The sequence below is a fragment of the Tamandua tetradactyla genome, chromosome 6 (genome assembly GCF_023851605.1).
Source record: "Tamandua tetradactyla isolate mTamTet1 chromosome 6, mTamTet1.pri, whole genome shotgun sequence".
Classification (NCBI taxonomy): domain Eukaryota; kingdom Metazoa; phylum Chordata; class Mammalia; order Pilosa; family Myrmecophagidae; genus Tamandua; species Tamandua tetradactyla.
Window position 1 is genome coordinate 20,171,171 of NC_135332.1, and position 21,389 is coordinate 20,192,559.

Here is a 21,389-nt window from a genome sequence, read left to right on the forward strand (position 1 = left end):
CTCTCTATATGAAGAAATGCCTTCAGTATTTCCTATAAAATAGGTCTGCTAGAAACAAATGGTTTCGTGTTTATCTGGGAATGACTTTAATTTGCCTTGATTTCTCAAGGATTCTGATGGATAGAGAATTCTCAGTTGAAGTATTTTTTTCTTTCAGAGCCTGAATGTCATCCTATTGCTGTCTGTTCTCCATGGTTTCTGATGACAAATCAGCTATTAGTTTTTTTTTTTTTGATTCTCCAGTATTTAAGAAGTCACTTTTCTCTTGATGCTTTGAAGATTTTATATGTGTATTCTCTTTCGATAGTTTCAATATGATGTGCCCAAGGGGGTCTCTTGTAGTTTATCTTTTTTTTTTTTTTAATCAAGGATGTTTTAATGATTAATGTTTAGACATTATTTAACAGTGTGGGTATATCCAGATGAACCAAGCACACACTGACAGCACACTACCAAATGTTATAGTTTCTGTATTGAAATATGTGAAGACATCTGCAAACCAGTACCTAGGTATGAAGACATACATTTACATATATACACATTCTAGAATTGATAAGGTAAATGTAAACAGATGCTGTGACTCCTTCCAAACAGAAAATCCACAAGACTAATAAGAGAACCAATGGGCTCCCTATAAAATGAATGTGCAAAATTAAAGCATGGTAAACTGGTATTTACAAAAATGTCATAACAGCCATTAGTTTATACATTGTCAATTCCATTCTCAGATGTGTCATGAGTGGTTCAATGCATGTTTTTTACCAATGGGGAAGCTATTCAGAGAGTAAATTTCAATACTTTAAAATGACACACACAACAGTTCTTATCTGTTTGACCACTGCCTCAAGTGTATAAGACATGATTTTCTAAGTAGTACATTATTTTTAAACAAGTGGTTCTGAACAACAAATCTTTTGATTCTAAGCAGAAAAAAATTACAGGTACAATCAGATACACATTAAACAATCTCCATTCAATTTCCTAGTTCTCTTATGCTGTAGCTATCTGTTTAATATTACCTTAAAACATTTTACAGTCCTTTTTTCCCTTTATTCATTTTGGTAAACTAGGCACACTTCAAAAGTAAGTTTGTGTCAAAACAGATAGCACTACAAAAATCAATCCGAATATGGACCTGGCAAGCAGCTATTCATTGCTCATCATTAGGACTTTGTCAAACAGTTAAGTATTCAACTATCTCTTTTGAAAAGTACACAACCTTCTTTCGCACTGGTGGAAAGCAAAATCAGCTTTGTTTCCTGTATAAAAACACTTAGCACTTCAAAAATTAAAAATGGTCTATACATGCTACACACTCCCTAAGATCTTGAAGACAAAGAATATATATTTAAGTTTCATCAAGACTGCCTTAGATTCCCACGCAACCCACCTCCCTGCACCTTTCTTTACATTATTAATAGTGGCACTCAAAATAAAAAAATAAGATCTGTTAAAAAGTTAAAACTGACTGTTCTACTAGATTTGAGCCTGCCTGATTTAAAGCCAATATTATAAAAACTGAAGGTGCCTTTTCTGATTTCACATGTATAAGTCACTTGAAATTATGTGTCATACACTAGCTGCTTCATAAATCACTGTCTTTGATTTTTTCTAAAGAGAGCTATTAAAATGAATAAAAAGTTGGAACACACCCTAATTTCAACTAATAAGCTTTGGGACCTGCTTTTCAAATTTTAAGGCATGTGTGTTTCTCTATTGTAACAACATTGTACAAATTTACAATCACATGCATGATCTACAGTAAAAAAAAAAAAACAGTTTGGATTACAGTGTTTTTAAATTGTGAACCACAATTCAGCACCTATCATGTTATAACTAATAAGGCAACAGCAGTGTCGTATACTACAATACTCCCTTTCCACAGTCTAGCGCAGGAGTCAGTGAAAGCCCAGAAATGTTAAAAAATGTATGCCTACTTGTATAATCTGTATACATGTTCTAGGGGTTTTGAACTGATTAAGGAGGTCCTACGTGAATCACGCTATTATAGGCCGGACTAGTGACAGCAGTAGCTGTAATGAGCATTGGGGCACAACTTGTATTGTGCTTACAATCAGCCGACGTGGTTTGGAGGGTTTCAGCTCTTTGTCTTCAATCCTTTCTTTGTTTCCTAGGCTTCACATTGTTTTCCAGGGAAGAAAAGCTGTTGGCATGTCCATTCGCAGCGGCCACGGAACCGTTTTTATGGTCCTTCAGATGGTCTTTCCTGCGGGAGGCCCCTTTCTTGTTGTAAGTCTGAATGTAGAAGTTTGTGAAGAGCGCAATCAGAGAAATCATGTATCCAATCTGGAAATACAACCATCCAAGAGGGAATGCACAAGGCCAGATGACACCACAGGTGGTCTGGATGATTGTCAGTACAAACTGAAGCAGTTGCCCCTGAGTGATGTACTTCTTCCACCAAAGATAAGGACGCATGGATGGGACAGATGACAGACCATAGTATGAGTACATGAGGACGTGGATGAAGCTGTTAAGTGTTGCACCAAAATAAGAATGGCCACAGGGCACCCAGTTCATCACAAACCACCAGATGTTCAGCATGGTGGCATGGTGGTACACGTGCAGGACTGTGATCTGGTGGTTGTTCTTGCGGAGGATGAAGAAGAAGGTATCCATGAATTCAATAAGTTTGGAGAAGTAGTACCACCAGAGGACACGGATAATCTTCATATCAGCTTCTCCTCCACTGCGTGTGCCCTGACAGAAGAAGTTGTATTTGCCTTCCCATACTCCTGTCACTAACTCACAGAACATATAGAGAGACAGCAATGTGAGTCCAAGGTTATACACCACTAATATTCCCCGGCAAGAGAATGGTTGTTTGTTCTTCATGTACTTTGGTCCCAGCCATACAATTAGTAAGTATATGACAGAGCAGATTAAAGTTGGTATATAATTGTCCAGAAGAAACCATCCTTTTACTCTGGTATCTCGGGTGCCTAGCAATGCCTTGAAATAGGGACTAAGTGATGCATCAAAATTTTCCATTTCAAAACCTCTTGGCACGGGAGCAGCAGCAGCTTTGAGAAGCAGCAGCGCGGCGGCAGGAGTGCCCGCGGTCGGCCGGCTCTCGGAGTCTCTCATGCCGGGAAGAGGAGGATGTCGGAGGGAGGGACCGGCAAAAAGGAACCGCCGCTATCTTGTAGTTTATCTTATAGTCCCTTGTTATGGATGTTCAGTTTAATTTCCACTTTTAATCAGAGTTGTGCCATCTTCAGTCGTATGTCTTCAGTTTTTCCCTGTACTTTCTCCACCTCCTCTCCTTCTGTGATGCCCATTACAGAATGTTCCACAGACTCTTTGAGTGCTAGTCATTTCTATTCATATTTTTGGTTTGTTTGGTTTTTTTCTTCCTCAGACTGCATGATCTTTGTTTTAGAGGATTCATGGCTGTCAATTCTTTCTCCTGTCGCCTCAAGTCTGGTGTTGAGCCTGTCTAATCAATTATTCATTTCAGTTATTATATTTTCCAAGTTCAGAATTTCCATTTGTTCTTTGCTGTAAATTCTATCTCTGTATTGATTTTCTCTCCTTTGAGAGACATTGCCTCTTACCTTTCTTTGATTTTTGAGTATGTTTCCCTCAGTTTGGGTGCCCTGAGGCAGCCGCTGTGACTCTCTGTGAAGCCCTCTGGGTCCCTCCGAGCTGGTCTCCGTGGACCGCTGTGCTCGCCCATGTCTGGGCCGCGCTGGCCTGTTCTGCGGCGCGCCTGCAGGGGTTCTGCTGAGCCCACCGTGAGCAACGCCCTGCGGTAACTCTAGGCCTGAGGGTCCCTAGCAGGACCCTGGGCTGCTTGTGGATGTCCTTTGTTTGGTGGAGCCCCCAAGGGGCTTGTCTCCCAACCTGTGCCCAGGGGCTTCCAGTGTCCTGGCCAGCCCAGCACTCTAGGCACTGCCCCTGGGTCAGCTGCCCCTCGGTCACTGCAGCTGGGTGGCCAGCCAGCATCACCCAGCAGTCAGCAGGGTTGCGTGTGCCCAGGCCTGTGCATGGCGGGGAGCTCTGCCAGCTGACGGGGCTGCCCCTGCACTCCACTGTCAGGGACTGGCCATCAGCCAGTGACCAATCAGTAGCCAGGGCCTTCCTGGTCTCTCCTGAGGTCCACGCAGCCTTCCATGGTGTTCAGGCTTCCAGACACCCAAGAACGTGTGGTTTTCAACCCCACGTGAGCTGCCCCTCTGCCAGATGTCCCTGTTAATTTCAGGCTGATCTGCTGCCTGCCCTGACCAGCCCCGGGCAGCGTGAGGGCAGCTGCTCCTGCTCACTGCCCAGTTCTTTACTGCTTCATCAGCACCTGTGGATGAACAGCTTCTCCATGGCACATTGGCTGGGTCACCCTGCCCCACCCTGCCCCTGCATTCAGCAGGGCGCTGGGCTGCAGGCGGGGCTGGTGGGCCAGCCTGGGCTAAACCGCACAGACCCCCACTGATTCTGCCTAGTGGAAGCAGAAAGTGCCCCCCCTCAGTGTGTCTGCCTCATCTTCCAACCTGAGGCTGCGTGCAAGTGTGATTAAGGTGGTCTGGGTGGGCCAGGCGGGCCCGAGGCCAGGGAGGAGTGGGGTGGTGAGAAGATGGTGATGGGCACATGGGGCCAGGGGTGGGGACCCTAGGCAGGCAGCCTCGAGGTGGAAGAAGGGGCAGGTGACCCTAGAAGGCAAAGGGAAGAGCCTGCTCAGGCGTGGGGTCCACTCTGGGGTCCTGACATGCCCTCTGGCATCTGGGGGAGTCCTAAGTTTCTTAACAGGCAGAAATAGGAAGCTGCATGAGCCAGGGCCTGTTCAGGGGCTGCACAGGTCTGCGGGAGAATGCAGCCAGTCACAGCAGCCCTGGGCGGCTCTGCAGCTCCAACTGCTCTCCAGGGGGACCCCTAGGAGTCTGAGGGCAGCTGGCCAGGCGGCCTCCCGGTCCCTGAGCAGGGGTCCTTTCTTGGCCACAGGGCGTGGGGTGCGGGGCAGCCTCTTGGTGCTCAGGGACACTGGATGGGCCACCTTTCCTTGACGGTGTGTGAGTACATTTATACATTTATCATTTTTTATTAAACTGAAATGAGCACACATGGTTACAATGTTTCAGCAATGCTTTACAGAAGGTTTCTGCTGTGTGGCAGGTCTTTCATCCTGCTCATGCTCCCGTTTTCTATCCCCACTTCATCATCTAAGAGTGCGCCCCCTTCCAGTTCTGGGAATTGAACAAAAGTGTCCGAAGACTTGTGGCCTGAGGAGCAGGCGAGCTGAGGTGGGCACACCAGCAGCTCTGGGCCCTTGGAATGGGTGGGTGGTGATTCTTAGCCACTCGCCAGCAGCACTGGTCCCCACCCAGACCGCCCAGGGCTGTTGCGACAGTTGCAGGTTACTTCGTGCAAGTCAGAAGAATGAAGTTTCTGTTCCAGGTCCTCAATCTGCCCAGTTGCCCCCCACTTCAGCAGGGTGAGCAGTCTGTGCTGTTGAGTTCACAGGGGTCCAGCTGAGGCGGAGTGTGCAAACACGCCACAGTTACGTGCCAGCACCCACAGAAGGCGCTGTCCTAGGGAGATGCCGCACTACTTTCAAGCATGCTATTGTCTCCTGCATGGATGCTCACCTCCAAAATATCGACTCAAAAATATCAGCATCTCCTGTTAGTATAAATAAAGAGCCCGTTTCACTGTGAAATCATTTAAGGACATGCTTTAACCTTAAGCACTTCGTAATTTTAAGATACTCAGAATTTTTAGAAGAGAGCTGTTGCTGACATTTCTGAAGACGCTTCCTTCCCAAACACTCTTCTTCTTGCCTGGGTTTTGAGCTAGTAGAGAAACAAAGAGAGGGACAGTTGGTGACCCTTGTTCACATATAACACTGTCAAGTGTGAGGTCAGTAAATAACATATAGAATTATGCTTGAAGATTTGTTTTCTAGTTGGAAAATATAACACGATAATACTATTTTTTTTGAGTGCTATTAGGGTCTAGGATCTTTACATATTTTATCTTGAATTATTACAAAAACTTTGTAAGAAGGCATCATATCTTAAATCTGGTGATTATCAATCCAAATCAGGTCATTGAATGTAGGATATTTTAGCCACTGTACTATGCTGAATTTCCCCATTTAATAATGTTTCATTTAAAAACTTAACTTATATGAGTAATTTTGCATTGTTTCCTAACTCTGTTCATCCCTTATTCTATTTCATGAACTATACTGTTGTGTTCATTTTCCATTTATTTTTGTTAGTTTTCCTCGAACTTTAAATTTATCTTTATAAAACCAAAGTTTTAAAACGTGATTGTTTTAGTGGCTTGTTTGCTGGAAATCCATCTGTATTGGGCAATTTAAGGTTGAGGCACTTTAAAATTGTTAAGGGAAAACGTGAGGTTATCCAGCCCTTCATGTCCCCTAAGATAAGACAGAACTGACGGTCCCTAAGGAAGACCCGGAGCAGGAGCACAGTGAAAAGGAGGCTGGGCTGCGCGATGCTATGCTACTTTTCCACTGGAAAGCCCTTGCCGGGTCACTGGTTTCCGTTCGCGTCTCGGCTGTGTGGCCCTGGGCAATCCTTAAAGCGTCCGTGCCTCAGTTTCCTCGAGTGACCAGGGAAAGCAAAGGCCCCGTGCGGGTGTGTTTATGAGGGCGGCGTCTGAGCTCACAGCCGGCAGCGGCCGGACCCATCTTGCAGGGTGGCGTGCCGGCCGGGGTCTCCCAGGGGCTTCGCAGGGCGTGGGAGATGCCGGGTGCCCAGGTGAACCCTCACCTGCTGCGTCCAGTGGGAATGCCGGGCAGGTGACGCGCCTCCGCTGCCTTCCACCACCTGTGGGGCAGGATGGTGAGCCTACCTCCCGAGGGTCTGTGGGGACGAGGGTGACGGCGGAAGGAGGCTCTTGACTGAGCACGGGCACTGCCACTCTCAGCGGACCCCGCCATGGCGCACAGGCACTGCCACCCTCAGCGGACCCCGCCATGGCGCACAGGCACTGCCACCCTCAGCGGACCCCGCCACCGCGCACGGGCACCGCCACCCTCAGCAAACCTCCGGCTTTGGCCTGCAGAGCACGAGCGCGTCCTGCTCTTCCCAGCAACAGCATATGTGTCCTTTAGAATCTCTGATTGCTATAAGTTAAATTCGATTTTAGGTACTGAAAAATAACGAGGAAGTGAAATTACTTATAAATCCACACCCAGGAAAAGTGCGTTAGCGTGTGGGCATGTGGCCTCCCAATTGCTTCTCTGCCACGCACCTTCCGCCCGGCCCATCGGTGTCTGCAGAGACGCCAGGGTCTGGGCCGTGCTTCCTGCAGGGACCCTGAGGGATGTCGCGAACCGTGGGCAGGAGGAGGACGCTGAACCTTCGTCCCCAACACTGCTGACCTTGAGAGTAGGCCTTGACCTTCCTGTTGTTGGACAGGGGCCAGATGGGACCCAAGCCAGGCTGCCCTCACCACAGCACACGCCTTCTTCCCTGCTCTGCGCTCCCCACGACTGCCCTACACAAGCGCCTTCACCCTTCCCCGGTCCTAGGGGTCATCCCTTCTTTTTCTAAATATCCCCAGTTTACGCTGACATTTATAACAAAGGGGCTGACGGTGCTAAGCTTATGGAGACAGGCATGAGAGGCTGTCATAATGCAGAGGTCAGAGGTAGAAAGCACTCCCAGCAACTCTGAAACACACACAGGCAGAAAACCTGGGTTTCACTTCTACTCTCTGATGGGGGAAAGTCACTGCTACCCACAAAGGTAGCATAAGGCCTGCTGGGACTACAGACTGCTCCTGAAGGACAAAAACAGAACTAGCCCTGCTGAGCACACGACTGCACCCGGCACATACAAAACTGTCCTGTTTCTCTATTTGAATATATTTCTTTAAATGTGACTATTTTATTTACATGTAAGTCTTTTGCATAGAAGATTTAACTCAACTGGTGTCAAGCGCATACAATGTATTGATTTCTGTTTTCAGGGGGGGACACAGGCCACAAATATTTCTGCGATCCACTGTCTCGAGCAGATTTCCACTGAGCCACATGGGAGGCGAGAGCTAGAGTCTCGGCACTGCATGGGATGACACTGAGGTCTGCGCAGGACCACAGGGGAGGGGAGATAAGGCGAGGGGTAATTTAAGGGCACACAAAAGGGACAGCCTGATGGGAAAGAACAAGAGAGGAAAAAGTGGACAAGTTGATGCACAAAGAGGAGAAAAGTAACACAACTGACAGGGTTTCCCTTAGAGCTTTAGGGGTGTCTCACTTTCCTGGGGCAACTGTAACAAAGTACTGCAAACCGGGCGACTTAATGTGGCAGGGACATATTGTGCCCAGGCCTGGGGGCCGGGGTCTGAAACTGAGGCCTCAGGAGGGCCGTGCACCCCAAGAGCCCTGGGAGGACCTGCCTCATCCCAGCCTCGGAGGTGCCTGCACTCAGGGTGAGTGGCAGTGGACCTGGGCCCTGTGCCCTCCTCGCAGGGCCGCTCTGTGTCCCTCTGCAGTCACCCCTCTTCCAGGACACCAAGCCTAGCCCAGGACGAGCCATCTTTTCTATCTAGGTAGACATCACGGCCCTCTTCCAGGTAGGGTCACGCTCCCGGGGTCTGTGGGGTTCAGGCTTGAGTGTGCCTTTTGGGATGTGGGTGAGGTGTGGGGGTTGACTTCATACCAGCCCAGTCTTGGACTCGGCACTCCTGAGAACCGTGGCACTGGGCAGGAAGCTTGTGAAGCCTTGGGGGACCGCCCCAGGGTGGGTGCCCCTGCGTGCACACGGGCATGGGTGCGATGTGTGGTCAGTAGCGTCCAGAGGAGGGGCCCCTGGGTGCACGTGGGCGTGATACCTGGTCAGGAGTGTCCAGAGGAGAGGCCCATGGCATAGGCGTGATGCGTGGTCAGGAATGTTCGGAGGAGGGGCCCCTGGGTGCATGCGGGGGTGGGTGCGATGCAATGCGTGGTCAGGCTCCCCCCAGGGAGTGGTCTGGGCACTGAGCGCCTGCTGTTCACACTGACTGTGCCTCATCATTCCCGCCCTGCGGCATGGGGTGTAGGGGGGCAGGGTGTAGGGGCGGAGTATAGGGGTGAGGTGTAGGAGCAAGGTTAGGGGCATGGGCTGTAGGGGTGGGGTGTATGGGGGTAGGGTGTAAGAGTACGGGGTATAGGGGCATGGGGTGTAGGGGTGGGGTTGGGGGTGGGGTGTAGGTGCAGGGTGTAGGGGCATGGCATGTAAGGGCATGGAGCAGGAGGCACAGGGCATGGGACGCGGGCACACAGAGCAGGGGAGGGGCGCAGAGCAGAGGGGGGCACACGGCGGAGGCCCCCATGGAGCCTGCACACTTGGAAGGAAAGTGACCTCCTGCACCACCTATTCTGATAGCTGTATACTGGATGTTATGTCCCCCACGGTAAAGCTTGCTCTCTCCCAGCCTCTGTGGTAACCCCGAGGGGTTCGTCCCTGTGTAGGCCATGCAGATATACCAGCAAGCAAGGGCACCCTGAAAGGCTGGACTGGTTCTTGCAGCAAAAACCAGAACATAGTTCTCTGATCACCTGCGCAAAGTGAGGGGTCATCTGGCACGCCGCCCAGCTGCCGCCCCTCCCTGCTGGACCTGGAGCGCAGTGGGCCGGGCTGGCTTCAGGTCACAGTGGCTTGGGCAGCCACAGTGGAAGTGCCCCACCGCTCCCTGTGGACACTGGGCATGCGGACGCTCACTGTGCCTTCACGTCACCCTTCCCAGTGTTTCTGCCAACCCAGCAATACAGAACCTGGGTTTACATGGGTTTCTGGTTAAAGACCCCTTATCTGATAGAGTATTGATTTATCAATATCGACTCATGACCAGCAGCCCCTTAACCCTGCCTGCAGGAAGCTTATCTAACAGGACACACCTACTCTGTGAGGCACGTCCCAGCCTTCCTGCTTTCAGGAACACCAGACAGCACCTTGGCACTGCACTTGCCACTTTAGACAGTGAAATTACCAACAAACAGCACAGAATGTAAAAGAGGCACGAAGGAGACTTGTTGCAGGATAAGCACTAAAACAATCAGGCAGAGTGTCAACCTGTTCAACCTCAGCTGAAAATGTGTGTCTCAAACTCACAGCTCTGCGTGTGTCAGCAAGTGCCTGCAAAAGCACCATGAGGGTTGCTTTTGGAGTTAGAAATGCATTTTAGAGAGGAGGTGGATTCACAAATACTGAATCTGCAAATCATAAGAATTGTTTGTATAACTCTTGGCAAACTTTTCTCCAAAGAAAACAAGTAGAAAATACATATTCCTTCATCTTAAAATACCATATTGCTTGGGGTGCGAGGGTAGTCCAGTGGTAGAATTTTTGCCTGCCATGCAGGAGACCTGAATTTGATTTCCAGCGTATGCACTTTCCAAAAAGAAACAGGAAATGTCAAGCAAAGAACAAAAATTCAACTAATTATAATGGTGCTGCAATAACAGGATGCTCAAATGGAAAGAGAATGAAATGTGACCCCTGCCTTACAGCATACAAAAAAAATCACCATATTGCATAATGGGAAATAAAGCTTAAGGGTAGAGGCTGATTGGGAATACCCTATGGTTCTCTTTTTCAAAAGCATCAATCTTGTTATTCCCTGCTCAGAAATATCCAGCGGAGTTTATATTTTGAAAATATCTATAAATTGGAATCTTCTTTCATTGAGGGATTCCCTTTCTCAAATTTAAGTACACATTGTTAAATATTTTAAGAGCTTATCTTCAGTGTTAGACTTTCCGAACAACTGTGTACAAATGTAAATTTTATAAATAGAAATGTTTTCTGTCCATTCCTTTAATGTTCCAAAAGTTTAATCAATCAATGACTTTTACTAACCAAAACAAAATGTTTTTTGACTGTAACTTCTATTAACTACACAAAATGTTGTTTGACTGTAGCTTTTGCTGACTAGATGAAATGTTTTTCAATTAGGCTTAAGTAAACATACATTTCTGGTTCCCATAAACCAGGCTGTAAAAATGTTGCAATGTGTGATCAACTACCTAAAAGGAAAATGCCACAGAATACAAAATACAAACTTTAAGAATAGGGTTTTCATAATTGCACCATCAAATTGCTAGTGCACATTTATATAAAGTATAAAATAAAGTATACTCTCATAAAGTAAAGCTTTTAGGACATTTAGGATGACATACCTTTGATATCATTTTTCTCCAAGTCTTTCAATGTTTGAACAGATGTGAGCTGACTTTCAGCGAGAGGCCACCTGTCATACAACACCAGACACTGTATAATGTACTTGTGAACCTGTGGAACAAAATGCAGGGTTTAAGAACAAGCAACAAGGATAACCATGGTATCGCCTCATGTGATTTAGTTAGGCGCATATTACATGCATATTTGTTTTCTGGATCTCCAGAAGATCATAACGAAATATTGGCACATGTTCTGCAAAAAGCAGTATACTACAGTTCATAAAAGTTTAAATAGTTTCTCCTCCCCACCAACATGTGCCAACATCCAACTTCCTAATTGTTGCCAGTACAATGGACATAGAGTGAGAACCTGCCGCAGCCAATAAATGGTGCCTAGAGAACTGGATATCCATATGCAAAAGAATGAAAGAAGCCCCATATCTCACACCCTATACAAAAGTTAACTCAAAATGGATCAAAGATCTAAACATTAGGTCTAAGACCATAAAACAGTTAGAGGAAAATGTTGGGAGATATCTTATGGATCTTACAACTGGAGGCGGTTTTATGGACCTTAAACCTAAAGCAAGAGCACTGAAGAAGGAAATAAATAAATGGGAGCTCCTCAAAATTAAACACTTTTGTGCATCAAAGAACTTCATCAAGAAAGTAGAAAGACAGCCTACACAATGGGAGACAATATTTGGAAATGATACATCAGATAAAGGCCTAGTATCCAGAATTTATAAAGAGATTGTTCATCTCAACAACAAAAAGACAGCCAACCCAATTACAAAATGGGAAAAAGACTTGAACAGACACCTACCAGAAGAGGAAATACAAATGGCCAAAAGGCACATGAAGAGATGCTCAATGTCCCTGGCCATTAGAGAAATGCAAATCAAAACCACAATGAGATATCATCTCACACCCACCAGAATGGCCATTATCAACAAAACAGAAAATGACAAGTGCTGGAGAGGATGCGGAGAAAGAGGCACACTTATCCACTGTTGGTGGGAATGTCAAATGGTGCAACCACTGTGGAAGGTAGTTTGGCGGTTCCTCAAAAAGCTGAATATAGAATTGCCATACGACCCAGCAATACCATTGCTAGGTATCTACTCAAAGGACTTAAGGGCATAGACACAAACAGACATTTGCACACCAATGTTTATAGCAGCGTTATTTACAATTGCAAAGAGATGGAAACAGCCGAAATCTCCATCAACAGAAGAATGGCTAAACAAACTGTGGTATATACATATATAATAAGATGGCAGAGCCTCTGCTGGCTGAGTCTCTGGATGACTCTGGCAAGCAAAGTCTACAGCTAATCTGCTTTGGAGAGGTAGCATGAGCATGATATAAGCATAACTTGTTTTAAGCCACTGAGCCATTTATCCTGCTCTAAGACAGAATAAACTTATGAAGCATGTAATAACATGGATGGACCTAGAGAACATTATGCTGAGTGAGTCCAGCCAAAAACTAAAGGACAAATACTGTATGGTCCCACTGATGTGAACAGGCATTCGAGAATAAATTTGGAATATGTCATTGGTAACAGAGTCCAGCAGGAGGTAGAAACAGGGTAAGATAATGGGCAATTGGAGTTGAAGGGATACAGACTGTGCAACAGGACTAGATACAAAAACTCAAAAATGGACAGCACAATAATACCTAATTGTAAAGTAATCTTGTTAAAACACTGAATGAAGCTGCATCTGAGCTATAGGTTTTTGTTTTGTTTTGTTTTGTTTTGTTTTGACTTTACTATTATTACTTTTATTTTTGTCTCTATATTAACATTCTATATCTTTTTCGGTTATGTTGCTAGTTTTTCTAAACCGATGCAAATGTACTAAGAAATGATGATCATGCATCTATGTGATGATGTTAAGAATTACTGATTGCATATGTAGAACGGTATGATTTCTAAATGTTGGGTTAATTTCTTTTTTTCCGTTAAAAAAAAAAGAGAAGGGGTAATTGGAGCTGAAGGGATACAGACTGTACAACGGGACTGGATATAAAAACTCAGAAATGGACAGCACAATACTACCCAATTGTAATGCAAATATGTTAAAACACTGAATGAAGCTGCATGTGAGGTATAGGTTTTTTTTTTTTTCTTTCTATTAATGTTTTAATTCTTATTCTGTTGTCTTTTTATTTCTTTTTCTAAACCGATGCAAATGTACTAAGAAATGATGAATATGCAACTATGTGATGTTATTAAGAATTACTGATTGTACATGTAGAATGGAATGATTTCTAATTGTTTTGTTAATTCTTTTTTTAATTAATAAAAAAAAAAAACCTAAGCTTCATGGGTCATGGCAATACGCAGACCTGTGTTTTCCTGCACTGCCTGTCTAAGCTGCTGGTATCTGCATGTCTTCTCCTGTTGGACACCATCTATGTCTACAGGTGTCTCTCCCCAGCTAAGTTAAGGTATCTGTGTACAATGGCTCAGTGAACACTTTGGCTTAAGTCCACAAAGGACTTGCATGAAGTAACAGTTTTAAAACTGCCTAAAGGTCTCAAGTATGAAGCTGCAACAATATAATCCTTTCCTTAAGAATGAATGAAACATTCTTCTTCTTAAGAAAGAAATAGAAGGGAAATCCTTTGTATGGAGTTTATAAATATTAACTTTTACTGCTCACACCGCCAGATAAAACAATTTGCTAGAACTGCACTGAAGCAGAGAGGCCCCAGCAGCGATGACCAGACGCCCTGTACTCCACATAATTCTCTCACTGGTAAATGGAATTAATGCTGTTCCATAACTCCTTTGATAGCACCCCTCTGTTCTGTCAGAGATGGTTCTGAAAGTTAGAACTGCTAAACAATAGAACAGAGAAAATTCTAAAAATCTGCTCCCATCTATCTGCAGAGATTCTTGCTCAAGGAGGGAATAGTAAGTGACTGTTTCAGGTTCAGGCTTAACCAACAGGCCTCAATCCCTGAGGAGGCCAAGGAAGGTGACGGATGGGCAAAGGAGGACAAGGGCCTCTCAGTCTGGCTTCTGAGCAGGATTAGGCTCTCTGCAAAAAAATTGGCTTGAGTTTTGGATGTTGAATACACACCTCTGCCTCTTTTAGTCCTATAGTACTTTGATTTCAGACAGAGAAAATAAGAAAAGGAAAACATTGGTAATCATTTTAAATATTCATAGAGAGTAAAACTGGAATTAGAGTAAGAAAAAAGTTAAACAAATGATCAAGAACCTCCTGGGATTGACTGGTTAGGTCATTCTAAGTATGGAGCATCACTTGAGCGTTCTGAACTAAAATGGAAATATTATTAGAGGGAGTCAGTTACAGAGCAGAGTGTGTATGAATGGTTTGGACTTCCTGCAAATAAAAAAAAAATGGAACTATTGGATGCCCAAATGGCAGCTTAAGATATTCCAGGACTCTGTCCCCACAGAATCTTTCAATGATTAGCTAAAACTGGCAGACTCACCTTCCTCAGAACCCAGGAAGATAGTTAAGGGATGCAGTAGGCTGAGTGCGTGCTGAGCTGAGCAAACACAGCTTTAAAACAGTAGGAGGCTGGGCCCTCACCTCTCCAGCATCCCAGCCTGGGGCTGTGCTCCCATGGTGGCTCCCTACCCCTGTTATAGAGGGAGCAGAGTAACCCTCGTACATGGTGGGTAACTGAATTTCAGTGCCAAAGTAGGGTGGCAGCCTGAACTCCTCCCTGGTTCACCCTCTCAGAACTGCCCTGCAGAGAGCTAAAGCAGTAAGGAAATCAATTAAGTCAAAGTAGCCTGTGGAAAAAGATTGCCATTTCTAAGTCATATAATGGAGCACCTAGGAGGGGATAAAGCCTCTTTCATAGGGAATAGAGGGGCCATTCAAATTCCTATAAAGGGGGAATTTCCTAAGGCCATGAGCAAGCACAATCCCAGGACAAAACACAGGTGCAGAGAAGATGGAGACGACCCTGCAGTTTGCTTTAACCTCAGGAGGAGCTTCCAGATAGGAGAGCTAAGCTCTGGAAAACACCAGCCAGTGCAGGGCCAATTTGCTAATACTGTGAAGGGTATTTGATTTTTTTTCTTTTCCATGGGCAGGCTCCAGAATTGAACCTGGGTCTTCAGCACAGCAGGTGAGAATTCTGCCACTGAGCCACCGTTGCCTGGCCAAGGGTGTTTGATTTTGCATTGGTTTGTTTTTGTTAGCTCCTGGCACTCAAGAAAATATCTGTCATATCACTAGCTGGATACAAACTTAAGGAACAGACAGCTCAGGGATTTACAGTTATATTAAAATGTATAACGTGCAATAAAAGATGACTAGACAAGGAAATAGGACATGACAGTTGTGCTGGTTTGAAGCTATTAGGGACTCCAGAAAAGTTCCTGTTCTCCCAGCCCATTCCTGTGGGTGCAGACCTACTGCAGGTGGAACCTTTGGGTTAGGTTAATTCAATTGACATGTGAACCACCTCATTTAAGATGGGTCTTAATTATCATACTAGGGTCCTTCGTAAGAGGGTAAAACACATACAGAAGCTAAGAAGTGAAATAGAGAGAAGCACCCAGAGAACTTTAGAGAAAAAGCCACAGACAAAGAAGCCAGAGCTGAAGCAATGAAACCTGGAAGGGGACAAGCAGACATCACCCTGTGCCTTGTTAGCTGACAGAGGAGCCCAAGCCCACCCTCCTCTGAAGAGAGAAGGTATTGTCCTGTTGATGCCTTGATTGGAACAATCTTCCTGACCTTAGAACTGTAAATTTGTAACTAATAAATCCCCACTGTAAAAGCCAACCCATTTCTGGTGGTTCACATTTTGGCAGCTTTTCCAACCTCAAACAGATTTTGGTACCAGGAGTGTGGTGCTGCAATTTTCAAATACAAAAAATTCTGGAATGACTTTATAAATGGATAAAGGGAAGATTCTGGAAAAATTGTGAGAGGCTTGATAAGAAGGCCTAGATTGCTTATAATATACTGTTGGAGGAAATATGGATGCTAAAGGTACTTCTGATGATGCCTTACACAGAAATGACAAATGTGACATTGCTAATCATAGGAATGGTGATCCTTGTTTTAAAGTGGCAGATAACTTGGCAAAATTGAGTCCTGATGTCAGGTGGAAGGTAGAATTTGAAAGTGATGAGCCTGGATACTTAGCTGAGGAGATTTCTGAATTAAATATGAAAGTGTGGCCTGGCTTCTCCTTGTAGCTTCCAGTAATAAGTGAGAGGAAAGGGATAAATTGAGCATTGAAGTTATGGGTACAAAGAAACAAGAAGTTGAAGGTTTGAAAAATTTTGAGCTTCCAGAAAACAAATCTCAAGAGAATAGTGCCCCGTGTGAGGATTTAACTGAACATGGAACCAATCAACATTTCAACATGTCAGGGATGGAAATGCAGTTTTCCAGAAGGGATCTGTGGGAAGTCCCATGGTCTGACAGTTGGGCCCCCTGGGTGCTGCATGCAAAACTGACAAGTTTGTTGAGAGATCTGTTTGAACAGAATCACTGCCATAAAAGGAACAGGAAAGGGACAGATTGAAGGATAAATTACTTCAAAGGCAGAGCCATGGAAGCCAAAGTCTGGAGCCAAGACAACTCAGGCCAGGAGAGTGGACCCACCCATGCATGTGGAAGGGGTGAGTCTGCCCCAGAGTTTGCAGAGGGCCAGCCCTCTTCTCCTCTGCTCAGGAAGAGTGTCAGCATCCCAGGGCTCTCAGATGCCTTAGGGGTTGAGGCCACCTGTCGATCAGGAAGAATGCTGCCCCAGGCTTGAGAGAGAGTGGAGCATATTCCCTAAGGACTGGGGAGACCCTGGCTACTACCCCACTGTTCTGAGGGGGTTGAGCCTGTGCCCCAGAGATGGAAGAGAGAGTTTGGCCACCACTGCAATGCTTGAGGAGGGGGGACTAGAGTTCAGCTGTAAAACCCTGGACTTGGGGGTGGGGTGGGGTGGACAGCATGGCTGTCTTCCCAATGCTCAGAGATGCTGAAGCCCTCACCCCAGGGTTTGGAGAAAGCAGGACCAGTGTACGAGCCCTTGGACATGAGTGGATGGGGAGGCTGCTGCTCTGTCAAATCCTAAGACCAGCACATCATTCTGTAGGTCACTTTCAGACCTGGACATCTAATGAAGTTTGCTCTGTAGGTTTTCGGAACTGTTTGGGCCAAGTGACCCCTGTGTATCTTCCAATTTCTCCCTGTGGAAATGGGAATGTTTGCTCTATGACTGTCCCTCCTCTGTCTTTTGGGAGCAGATAACTTGTTCTCAGTCTCACGGGTCCATAGCCTGAGGGGAATTTTGCCCCATTTACACTGGTAACTGATTTTGATGAGACTTTGCACTTTTACTATTACTGAAATGATTTAAGTTTTTTGGGATATTGTGATGGAATTAATGTATTTTGCACATGGAAAGAACATGTCTTTTGAGGTCCTAAAGGTGGAATGTGTTAGTTTGAAGCTGATACATGCCCCAGAAAAGGCCATGTTCTTTGAATCCATTCCTGTGTGTGTAGACCTTTAGATTAGGTTATTTCAATTGAGATGTGAACCATCGCATTCTTAATAGGCCTTACTTAACTTACTGAATTCCTTTCTAGGAGGATAAAACACATACAGAAACTAAGAGATGAAATAGAGAGAAGCACCCAGAGAACTTTAGAGAAAAAGCCACAGACATAGAAGCCAGAAACTAAAGCAATGAAACTTGGAGGTGGAGAGCCAGTAGACATCACCCTTGCTATCTGACAGAGGAGCCCAGGCTCACCAGTAACTGGTCTTCAGAGAAGGTATCGCCCTGTTGGTGCCTAAATTGCAGCATTTTCCTCGCCTTGGGACTGTAAATTTGTAAGCAAGTAAATCCCCATTGTAAAAGCCAACCCATTTCTTGCATATTGCATTTCAGGAGCTTTAACAAACTGAAACAATGGTCCATACAGAAAACCTTTCAGACCTGGAAATTCAGAAACTATTAATGTGGAAAACCAGACTTGGGACATACCAGACAAAGACTTTGAAAAATGATCTTCAATATGCTCAAGAAGATAAAGAAAAACATGGGAAAAGGATGAAGGGATATCAGGAAAATGAAGACTGAATGACATGGTAATCTCAATAAAGAGATAGAACTCCTAAAAAGGAAACAATTAGAAATACTGGAGTTGAGACTACATTTGAAATTCTCAAAGTCCCTGGAGGATTTTAAAAGCAGATTAGAACTGGCAGAAAAAAGAATCCGTGACCTCAAAGACAAGATAATCAAAATGATTCTGGCTGAGAAGCACAGAGAAATGAGAATTTTGAAAACTGAGCATAACCTAAGGACCTGTGGGACACCATCAAGTGCACCACTAAACACATTTCAGGGTGTCCCAGAAAGAGAAGAGAGAGGAAGGGGCAGAAGGATTATTCAAAGAAATAATGGCAGAAAACTTCCCAAATCTAAAGAAAAAAAAAAGAATATGTGTATTTAAGAATCCTAAAAGGGCAGTGCACTGGTGGCTCAGTGGCAAAATGCTTGCCTGCTGTGCCAGAGACTGGGTTTGATTCCCAGAACCTGCCCATGTTAAAAAAAAAAGAATCCCCCCAAACTCCAAAAGGATAAATTCACAGAGAACCTTGCCAGACACATAGTAGCCAAACTGTTAAATCCTAATAACAAGAACAGAGTTCTGAAAGTTGCCAAGAGAAAAGCAACCTGTTAAATGTACAAGGGAATCCCAATGAGTTTAGCATCAATTTCTCATAAGAAATCACAGAGGCAGGGTGGCAGTAGGATGAAATATTTAAAGTGATGAAATTTTTAAAATGTTCACCCAAGAATTTTACCTCTCTAAAGACTGTATTTAAAAAATAAAATGAGAGGTGGTGCAAGGGTAGTTCAGTGGTGGAATTCTTGCCTGCCATGCAGGGGACCTGGGTTCGACTCCTGGTCCATGTAATTCCCCTAAAAAACAAACAAACAAAAACCAAACAAACAAAAATTCAACAAATGGTGCTGCAATAACTCACATGGAAAAATAATGAAATGTGACCCCGCTATATAGCATACTAAATAAATAAATAAATAAATAAATAAATGAGAAATGAAGACATTTCCAGGTAAACTGCGAGTGCTCATCACCACTGGGTCTGCCCTACGAGCGCTGCCAAAGGGAGCTCTTCAGACTGGAAGTAAGGACACTGGGCAGTGGATTGAAGTAGCCTAAAGAACTAAAGATCTCCAGTAATGATATGGGTAGTTGCAAATGCCAGTATTGTTGTAACACTTTTGGTATGTAATTCAACTTTTTACTTTTTACAATTTCTAAAATGCAAAGGCATAAAACATAATGAAAAATCTATTGTTTGGGGCATACAATGTATAAATAAATAATTTGTAACAAGTACAACACAGAGGTGGGGGGTGGAGTGGTACAAAACAGTATGTGAGTATGTTATTTAAGGTAAGTTTGCCTCAACTCAAACATGATCATTACAGATTTAGGATATCAGATTTAAGCCCCACAGCAACAACAAATAAAACATCTGAAAAATATATACAGAACGAAATGAGAAGGGATTCAAAATGATACCCTCAAAATGAAAAAATAAATGGAAAATAGGCATTAATGGAATGAAGAGGGGATATTTTATTGTCTGTTTAGTAACCAGATGTATTACTACATCCGTGCTGTTTCATCAGAAGAAGCAAAAGCTTTCCACAAGCCCTCAGGAGGCTTCACCTGAACAGGTGTAAATGGCAGCCCCTTCCTACCTGACCACAAGGGAAATGCGAGCCCATTTCACTCGGAGCTGGGACAGGGGTGCCCGGGACAAACAGAGGCTCTCCAGTAAGAAGGAAGGGGTCCGGCAGCGCTGTCCAGTGTGTACCCGAAGCAGCCCATCAGCAGTCTCATAGTTGAGACATTATACAACTAAGATTAAAGAAAAATGAAGGCTAATATTTTCTGCTACTTATCACATATTCTGTTGTATAATTACTGCGTACCAACATAAAAACCTTTTACTGATTTCTGATTTTCCCTGACATGGATTATTGCCCTTATGACAAGGTTTCTCAATAATTACATCTTAGTACTCTAATGCATTACAATAACATCATAGAATATCTATTTTTTTCATTTCCCTCTGCTAATTATTAATGAAAATTCTTATCAGTAGTAATAATCTAGAGAAGGAGGAGAGAAAGCTAACCATTAAAGACCTGGGTACACACCTGTTCACCCAGGATAAGTGCAGAATAGGGTCTTAACATGGGAATTTTTGCTAGCATTGCACACTGGAGGATCATGTAGTGTCATATTGATTACATATGCAATATGGGTTACTTTCCATTGCGTGTGTGAGTGATGGAGAAGATGATTCAGTGAAGAAGCAGCGTTCCCACTTGTTGAGCTTCTTCTAGCCGCGAGGCGCTGTGCTACACCAGCTCAGGGCTTCGTGACCTCACAGCTCATGTCCCTGAGCTGCGCGAGGACTGGGCTTGATGGTAAAGGAGGCCTGCTGGGTTTCTGCAGCACTTCCAGCCACTCTAACTGCTCAGAACAACAACAATAAAAACTGTGGGGCGGGCAACAGTGGCGCAGTGGCAGAGTTCTCGCCTGCCATACTGGAGACCCGGGTTCAATTCCTGGTGCCTGCCCAGGCAAAAAAATCAAAACCAAGAACAAACCTGTGCACTTGGCAATAATGATCATAAAAGAACAATAATATTCATGTTGCAATGACACAGAAGTTACTGGCGCTACAGTATACGGTTCTAGCATCGGTAAAGAAGAATTATTCATCATCTCTGATTATATCCTGGTGTATAATTACTGAAGCTTTGTCTGTTGGTTTCAACTTCATAAGAAGCTCGAACTCGATGTCTGGTTTGCATAACCTGCTCGCCAGCTTCCTTCCTTCCCTGCCGCAGTCTACTAGATGGAGACGCTAGATGGAGAATCTAGCTCCACCAAAGGGTTAAAACGCCTAGGAAGAAAGTGGAGATGGATGAAAAAAATAACTTGAACCTCACAGATGTTTCAAAGGGCTGGTCGAGGTGCAAATTGCAGAGACATATCGTGTATAACTTGTAGCGCGCCCTGCCTCTCTCTATTTGCTGATGCTTGCTCTTCTGAGGTCTTGCCTTACATAAGCCCAGCTAAACTGCACAAGCAACATGCTCCACTGTCCCTGCAAGGCACCTTGAGTGGGGTTGGCTTGATTAAGGTCGTGCCCTAAAACCAGGTTGTGAGCTTCAGGAC

At 44.7% G+C, this 21,389-nt stretch overlaps 1 pseudogene; it reads right to left on the bottom strand.

Annotated features, from left to right (window-relative positions):
- Positions 1 to 348: 348 nt before the first annotated feature.
- On the bottom strand, positions 349 to 3,168 carry LOC143687241 (very long chain fatty acid elongase 5 pseudogene; annotated as a pseudogene).
- Between the last annotated feature and the right edge of the window lie 18,221 nt (positions 3,169 to 21,389).